Genomic DNA, 9,374 nt, shown 5'->3' on the forward strand with positions numbered 1-9,374 from the left:
CAAACAGGAACCTGACCCTACTCAAGCACTAATGCCCTGGGGCAAACAGGACACAGGAAACAGGAATTGTGACTTTCAGCAGAACCAGCTCTTGCGTGTAAAATGTGATCTAATCTTTATTAAGTCGATCGGGGTTGCATGTCTAGTGTTGAAATGCGATATCATTTTTATCAAGCTGATCAGAATAGCACGTCTGGTGTTTCCTGGTGTTGAAATGCGATATAATCTTCATCAAGCCGATCAGAATAGCACGTCTGACGTTAAAATGTGATATAATCTTTATCAAGCCAATCAGAATAGCACGTCTGGTGTCGTCTGGCGTTGAAATTAGGGATGTTAACCGGTAGCCGTTTAACCGGTGGTTGACCGAATCAACGTTGACCGGTTAAAATTTTCTGCCGCCGGTTAAAAAAAACAAAAACATTTTAAAGCTCCCGAATGCCAGCCAGCGTTTGTTATTACACTGCGCACACACGTGTTATTGGTGTTGTATTGTATGGGGCGATATGATCACTCAATATCTAAAAATGATAAATGTGAGCATGAGCCGTCCCACGGCGGAATTTATTAAGCGCAACCACAGCACAGAGCCATTGCTCTGCCGCAGCAGAGGAGCTCACGTAGCCATTCCGAAAACAGTTTATACCGGTTACTATAGTGACTATTTGTACGTCTTAAATGACAGGTCCTGTCTGCGCAGCTAAACAAAAATCACCACTATTAACCTAAATAAGGCTTATGTGAAGCATGTTACCCATTATGTAAACAGTTAGAACATATAAACTTCACTGCTCGTTAGTGGCTGCGTGTTGACTAAGGCATGATGATAATTGTAACAATGTAATGGCAAACGAAGACACGAAAGACTAACTTAGCATATGCCTACTTGTTGTGTTTTATTATTCATCTGTACTTAAATGGCATGACGACAGGAACTTATTGCAAAGGATTTTGTGCAGCACGCTACAGAATCGGTAAGTTTTTTTACGAAGACGTTGTAACACCACCAAATGTAGCGTTCTCTGTTTGTGACTTTGTAATGTGAGCTTTTTATAGCCCGAGCTCGGTGCCGCGTTGCATGGAAGGTCGACGTTGTGCGTAATGTGTGCCTGTGCGTGGGTGCGCAGGGAAAGCAATTATTTTTCTCCCCAAAACAAAACCCTTATTCCTCCACAAGTAGTGGACAATGATTGGGGAAAATGTATAATACAAAGGGCACGAACTAACATTGTGTGACGGGAGCCTAACCATTCTAAAATGGGGGGATAACTTGTTTCACGGGCAGAGAAAGACGTGCAACAGGACACGGGTATCATAAATGGCAGTTACAGAATTTTCGGTGACCGACTTTAACCGGTTAATGAGGCTCAGTGGCCGGTTAAGATTTTTTTTAAATTCCGCCATCCCTAGTTGAAATGCAAGTCGACCAGAATGGCATCTCTGATATGTCCTTCTGTTATATGAGAAGCACACACACAGAGAGAGAGAGAGAGAGAGAGAGAGAGAGAGAGAAGGACACAGACACAGAGAGAGAGAGAAGGAAACAGCCACAGAGAGAGAGAGAGAGTGAGAGAGAGAGAGAGGCACACAGACATGTCTACACCAATGTAACCCTACATCTACATCTTTTACCCACTGTCTGTCTTTTACAGGTGAACCCATTCACAACTCTTTAACTCACAGACACACATACACCCCAATCTAACTGCCAGACTCACACACACACACCAATCTAACTGCCAGACTCACTCACACACACACACACAGCAGCAGGCATGTTCCAGGCAACTCCAGGCGTTATGGTGGCCCAGCCGGCGATGATAGCCCAGCCTGTTGGAGTCATGATGGCCCAACCGGCAGTGGTATCTCAGCCTCCTGTGGTCATCCAGACCAATGCTCCACCTGCAGGTGAGTCTCTTATCCAGAGCGTTAGTGAGGAGTGTGGTTATCCAGAGCCCTGTAGTCAACAGTGCATCTCTCATCACAGAGTTAGTGTTGATTACCCCTGCTCTAGTCAACAGTGCATCTCTCATCACAGAGTTAGTGTTGATTACCCCTGCTCTAGTCAACAGTGCATCTCTTATCACAGAGTTAGTGTTGATTACCCCTGCTCTAGTTAGTGTTGATTACCCCTGCTCTAGTTAGTGTTGATTACCCCTGCTCTAGTCAACAGTGCATCTCTTATCACAGAGTTAGTGTTGATTACCCCTGCTCTAGTTAGTGTTGATTACCCCTGCTCTAGTTAGCGTTGATTACCCCTGCTCTAGTTAGTGTTGATTACCCCTGCTCTAGTCAACAGTACATCTCTCATCACAGAGTTAGTGTTGATTACCCCTGCTCTAGTTAGTGTTGATTACCCCTGCTCTAGTTAGTGTTGATTACCCCTGCTCTAGTCAACAGTGCATCTCTCATCACAGAGTTAGTGTTGATTACCCCTGCTCTAGTTAGTGTTGATTACCCCTGCTCTAGTCAACAGTACATCTCTCATCACAGAGTTAGTGTTGATTACCCCTGCTCTAGTTAGCGTTGATTACCCCTGCTCTAGTTAGTGTTGATTACCCCTGCTCTAGTCAACAGTGCATCTCTCATCACAGAGTTAGTGTTGATTACCCCTGCTCTAGTTAGTGTTGATTACCCCTGCTCTATTCAACTGTGCATCTCTCATCACAGAGTTAGTGTTGATTACCCCTGCTCTAGTTAGTGTTGATTACCCCTGCTCTATTCAACTGTGCATCTCTCATCACAGAGTTAGTGTTGATTACCCCTGCTCTAGTCAACAGTGCATCTCTTATCACAGAGTTAGTGTTGATTACCCCTGCTCTAGTTAGTGTTGATTACCCCTGCTCTAGTTAGTGTTGATTACCCCTGCTCTAGTCGATAGTGCATCTCTCATCACATAGTGTTGATTACCCCTGCTCTAGTCAACAGTGCATCACTCATCACAGAGTTAGTGTTTATTACCCCTGCTCTAGTTAGTGTTGATTACCCCTGCTCTAGTTAGTGTTGATTACCCCTGCTCTAGTTAGTGTTGATTACTCCTGCTCTAGTCAACAGTGCATCTCTCATCACACAGAGTTAGTGTTGATTAACCCTGCTCTAGTTAGTGTTGATTACCCCTGCTCTAGTCAACAGTGCATCTCTTATCACACAGAGTTAGTGTTGATTACCCCTGCTGTAGTCCACAGTGCAGCTCTCATCGTTACATTACATTACATATAGTTGTTGGCAGTGCTAAATGAATAAATACAAATATAAACTTTATAACTCATTTGTAACTGTGTTGCAAGGCATAAAATGTCCTCACTTTAGATGAGCTCACAAAATATCATTAACTAACCACTTATAACTCCTGAGTTAATCATGAATTATAGTATTAGGAAGTGGTTTATAAAATATGTATCCTTACCCTAACTAATTATTAGTGCATGTGTATGTAACAACTTAAATAATGGAAATATTACTTAATCAAAAACATATTATTGCATCATTTATTAAGTATTAACAATAATGTATAAACATATTTTAGATATAGGCTTATTTACTATGAACAAACCATGTATAACTGTGTGAACAAATGCTATACTGATGATAAATTATGTATAATCAATAAATTACTAATGATGAACAAACTATTAACTAATAAGGCTTAATAAATTATGAATAGTGTGTAGTTATTAAAGTGTTACCAATTGTTTTGTACAGGTGTTTTGGTGTATAATATTGTTAATATTGTTTAACAATATTATTGGCGTTATTAATATTTTTTCAGGTGTTGCAGGTAATGTGGCGATCGCTAAAGGTGAATTGGGTGGCATATCAGCTATCACCACCTGTGCCAACTGTAGACAGCGTGTGGAGACTAAAGTCCACTACAAGAGAGGCTGTTACGCTTGGAGTATGTGCACCTTAATGTTCTGTTTTGGGTAAGGACGTGCACACACACACACACACACAACGTTTTACACACACGGCTAAGCTAGCTGGCATCCGTTACACACATACACATAAAGTTCAACGTCTTTTTTTTAGAATTGTCACTGTTGGATGCAGGCATCAGCATACCCCCCATTATTTATTCTTTTTTGCCATTCAAACATTTGAGATTTAATTACTATGTTGTTGCAACATAATAACTATGTTGTTGCCTCTTCTATCCAGTAGGTGGCAGTCCAGGATAAGAAATAGAGCAGTTCAAGTAGTTTTGTAAGAGAGGAAATGAAACAATAGAAAAAAACGAGACAAAAACAGGACACAAGTGTCTGTGGAAATATAATAAATCTTCGACATACTGATTGTAAAGACATTTTGCTTCAAGTGTGCAACAAATGCAGTCGATTTAATAAGGGAGTTCATTGGTTTGTCAGTTAGTCAGTCATAGGTATAGTAACTAAACAGTACGTTTACAAACGTTAGCTTTGACAAGGCTGGCGGCTAGCGTTATTTATTATCATCAAGCGTTGTAATAACTTCTGGTGAGTCACATCCGGATTTACCCGGACCGGGACCAGAAAGTTGCATATTCGTTTTTTTCCGCGGTGAAGCGATAGGGGGAGACGAAGCACCCACCAAACGACCCAGAAAGTGTTGTAGAACCATCAGAACAACTTTCAACCTGCATAATTAAGGTCATTTTTGCTAAAATTGTTACTTAGTGCTCCTTTAAAGGTCCAGTATGTAGGAAATAATGGAAAATAAACTGTAACCATTCCAAAAATGATCACCATATGTTATCAGAGAGTAAGGAAACATGATGAATTAAAGTAATGGCTTATTTGACAACATTACTGGAACCTGTAAAACCCCGTAAAAACCCATGAAAAAAATGAGTTACGGGGCGGAATCTCTTGGAATTTTTGTTTATGTTTTGAACGATTAATTCTAGAATAGCGTATTAATAATGGGCTTGCGCGTCCTCCTATTTGGGTTGCCAAATTAGCAAAGGCCAACTGTCAACAGCTGTCAGTTGTAGTCATGAACGAGAAGTCTACAAGAGGCAGGCAAATTTCCAAAATGAAAACAAGAAACCAATTAAGTGGACATCGTAGGAGCTTCCTGAGATGGCGTCTTCGTCAAACGAAAAATATCAAGTCTGACGCAGAGCTGGCCATATTTCTCCACAACAGGTAGCCTAGGCTAAACTTCATCTGCTTCGCTAACTTCAGCTAAATATGTTATGTTGGTTAGAGAGGTATTTTTTGTTTTCACTGTTTCTGTAATATGTAGCTGGGTCATGGTTGGAGAAACGTTAAAGCAGCTGCAGGTCAACTAACGTTAGCTAAGTCTTCATTACATCTGGCAAACCAGAAGAGGCTCGCGTCTGGTAGTCTTGAGAACGTTCACCAGTGTTTTGATTTTGGCCTACAGAACGTTCGGTAACAATCCTACAAATCGCACCTTTAAAACAATGTATTGGCTACAGTAGATGCCACATGTCTACATTCAATGCTATTGAAGCAACTGCGTAAGTTTGTTTTGATCCAGTGACACTGTCGTCATGGAAACGGAACATCACACTTTGGTACTCTATTCTACCACTTATCACCTGACTAGAACTGACAATTGACTGTATAAAAACAGCACTCACTGATGCATTTGTTCTTCTCGTACTCTACCTAAAATTGTTTACCATGTTGTGAGTCCCTTTTGTTAAAAAGCATCAGCCAAATGTAATATCATATAATGTAATCTAATGTTATGCTATACTATGCAATGTTATGCTATGCTATGCAATGTTATGCTATTCTATGCAATGTTATGCTATGCTATACAATGTTATGCTATGTTATGCTATGCTATGTTATGCTATGTTATGTTATGTTATGCTATGCTATGTTATGCTATGCAATGTTATGCTATGCTATGTAATGCTATGCTATACAATGTTATGCTATGCTATGTTATGCTATGCAATGTTATGCTATGCTATGCTATGTTATGTTATGTTATGTTATGTTATGTTATGCTATATAATGTAATGATTCAGTGCTTTTGCTGTCCCTCTTGCAGGATAGTTTGTGGATGCTGCCTGATTCCACTCTTTTCAGAGAAATGCAAAGATGCTCATCACTCCTGTCCCCAGTGTAACGCTCAACTGAGTGTGCACAAGAGATGCTGCTGTTAAATGGCACACACACACACACACACACACACACACACACACATACACACAGAGACATACATACACATACACACACACACACACACACACTGACAGACAGACACACACACACACACACACACACATGTACACTCACATGCTTTAATAAAAAACATTATAATTAAACATCTTTCTGGCTCTGTGGAAATCTTAGGATAAAATCATGTGCCTGTGTGTGTGTGTGCGCAGTGGTGTAGTCTACATGATATTCAGTCCAGGGTTGGGTAGTAATGGAATATGTGTAAATTGGATTACATAATCAGATTACAAACATCAAGTAACTATAATCAGATGACAGATTACATTTTATCCTACAATCATTTTATAATTTTGTCATACAATGCAACTTTTTATGATAGCCTAACTAATGTTTTAATTTGACAAGCAGCCCCTTCGTTTGTCCACTAGATGTCACTATTTGCCTGTGTAGTTTCTTGACAAGATAAAGGTTCAAGTCAAAACCCAAGAGGGAGGTGCCACCTACATCAACCGATAGACCCGTTCCAGTCGACCGACAGACCCGTTCGAGTCGGGAAAAATGCGTTCAGTACTTGGCAATATCGGCAAGTTACTCAACACATCTGAATTGTAGACCGTGGAAAATAAGAATGTGTATGTGTGCAAGTTGTGTAAAATTGAATCCTACAGTAATCAGAATATGTGACATGTTTTCGGTAATCCAATTGATTATACTGATTACAAAAATATTGCCTGATCGGCTCACATCACTATTCATGCTGACATTTTAAACACACTGAAAAAGTTAGATATAGTATATAGATGGCCATTACAATGACCAAGATATTAGTAGATTAACTAGCTGAACAACACATATTCAGTGACTGCTGAAATATTTTGACCATTTCTAAAAAAAACAAAACTAATTTACAAATGGTGTACTGTCACTTTAAGAACATTGTCTACACAGTATTCATCATATTTTGCCAGCTCCATTCAAATATAGCCTATGGTCATTCTACAAACTCTAACATTGTTTGTGCCACATTTAGGCCTATAGCACAATGATAAGTATATTAAGTTGGTGTAAACAACCTTCATTCCTGTGGAAATAGAAGCATGTAATGATGCTAGCTAGATATTTTCTGTTTGCAATTAAAAGTGAATTATGAAGCCATAATAGCCACCTAGCTATCTAAGTGGAAAGTGTTTCAATTGGCATAGCCTATCATGTGTTAAATGCTTAGTTTAACGGAAACGGATTATTGAAGACTTCAAGACTCACCAATTTCATTACACAAAGGCAATTGACCACTCTTCATATTCTATCAGTCCAAATCACAGTGCGTGCAGCCTATGTCAAAGTGCCCTCACATTTTGTAAATGGTCAGTAACATAGTGTGAACCGGATAATTCCGCAATCTCCTCGCGTTGTTTTTGTTGTTCTCATGATTTGATTTTAAAAGTTTCTTATATTAAAAAGGTGAAATCAATTACCAACAATCACAAGCCAGCTGGAAACTTCCACCCTCTCTCCCTCTCGTTCCCAATTAAAACGAGTAGCATAACGTTCAAGTTAGATCTGCTGCATAATAGAGAGACTGAGAGGACCCAAAAAGTATCATCCTTATGTAAGATGCTGTTGCTGCATTTTGACATTGTAATCGTTCTCTAAGAAGAGTGAAAAGCAGTTTGCAGTAAAGCTTCTCTGGCTAAATTATGGTGCCCCTTCTGTCCCTTGGTGCCGTGCGCACAGTGCGAGATGCGCGTGGTAGCGGCGGCACTGGACACTTTGTTCCAGGTGCGTTTACAGTAGCTACTATTGACAAGTTAACAAGGACGATGAGCTGTGATTGAAAATCGGGAGTGGTGCTGTCCCTGAAGGGACAAATCAAAATCACCCAAAATACGGGATGTCCCGCACAATTCGGGGCGGTTGGCAACCTTAGCATGCATGGTTACAATTCTGAAGTGCAAATTAATTTAGGCTACAGCACATCCATAGATCAAAATAAAAATAAGCAAGTCTCTGATTTATTTTTCAAAATGCACCAGATTGATGCATTTGAACGGTAAAATATGCCACATTTTCTATTTCCATTTTTTTATGCAACATGTCCTGGATCCAACAGGCTCTGAAAGGGAAACTTGGCAGGATTTGCTATATTTCCCCCTCTGCTGGAGAAATTGTGCGTTATGCTATTTCATAATTCCCTAGACTTTACAAGGTCAGGCTACTAAAATACTTGTTATGATACATTTCATTCATCACACTTTATTATTTATTATGAGGTCATTGTTTGCAGTTATGGTTCATCATCCATTCTTTTATTCACATTCAATAATCATCAAGTATTTCTGAGGTCAGGGTGATCTGGTTTAGTAATCCTGCACATTGTTCAACATCTGTTTCAGCACATTCATTCACTTCCACGCTTTCAGGTGATCTTAATTCAAGAGTAGGTTGCAAAGTAATTGGTTTAACATTACGATTCAATTCCTGGTCAGTTTCTTTCCTAATTTGTCTAATCATATTTTCTAGATCAGAGAGATTACCTTGATAGCTAGCGCTGAATCTAGCCTTTCTGCGTTTTCGCCTTGTAAGACGTATTGGTTTTGTGCTACCGCTCTGGGGTCCATACGGTTGGTGTTCTGGCAACACGTCAAGCCGTGCAGCCAGGTGAGTTAATCATTTTTGGATCTAAGAAAGTCTTTCAGCTAAAATGTCCATCTTGTCTGTCCCATGGGTTATGTGTTTGTGTGTCACGTCATCCTGGATGTGATTTTGTACTGCTTTGTGTGTGTCTGTTAAAGCAACACCACGTCATCCTGGATGTGATTTTGTACTGCTTTGTGTGTGTCTGTTAAAGCAACACCACGTCATACTGGATGTGATTTTGTACTGCTTTGTGTGTGTCTGTTAAGGGCACTCTTGGGTGTCACGTCATCCTGGATGTGATCTTGTACTGCTTTGTGATTGTCTGTTAAGGGTACTCTTAGGAACATGTCCAGGGTTGGGTGTTTTGTGAAGTCATAGTGCGTGTGCGTTACATTTTTCCCTAAACCTAATTTAAAAAATGTCTGTCCCCTGACTCTTTTGCTATGTATAATCCCTGATTTAGGCATATGTAAAAAAACTAATAGAATGGAAAAGTTTCTTCAAAATGTAAAATTAATTCATTGATTGCACTTGAAAACAAGACCAGTGTTTTTACCCCGTGGCATGGAAGGATTATGGGCACAGAATTATGAGCACAGA

General features: G+C 39.8%; 1 long non-coding RNA gene across 1 annotated transcript; it reads left to right on the forward strand.

Annotated features, from left to right (window-relative positions):
- Window positions 1-1,660: 1,660 nt before the first annotated feature.
- On the forward strand, window positions 1,661-6,152 carry LOC143123018 (uncharacterized). The gene is made up of 3 exons (XR_012986783.1): window positions 1,661-1,908; window positions 3,770-3,923; window positions 6,007-6,152. It is a non-coding gene; the product is annotated as an uncharacterized LOC143123018 (long non-coding RNA).
- Window positions 6,153-9,374: the final 3,222 nt, after the last annotated feature.

This window comes from Alosa pseudoharengus, unplaced genomic scaffold, assembly GCF_046254945.1.
Source record: "Alosa pseudoharengus isolate Yale_2024_CS ecotype anadromous, Long Island Sound unplaced genomic scaffold, YU_APseudo_1.1 YU_APseudo_1.1_scf_1, whole genome shotgun sequence".
Lineage (NCBI taxonomy): Eukaryota > Metazoa > Chordata > Actinopteri > Clupeiformes > Clupeidae > Alosa > Alosa pseudoharengus.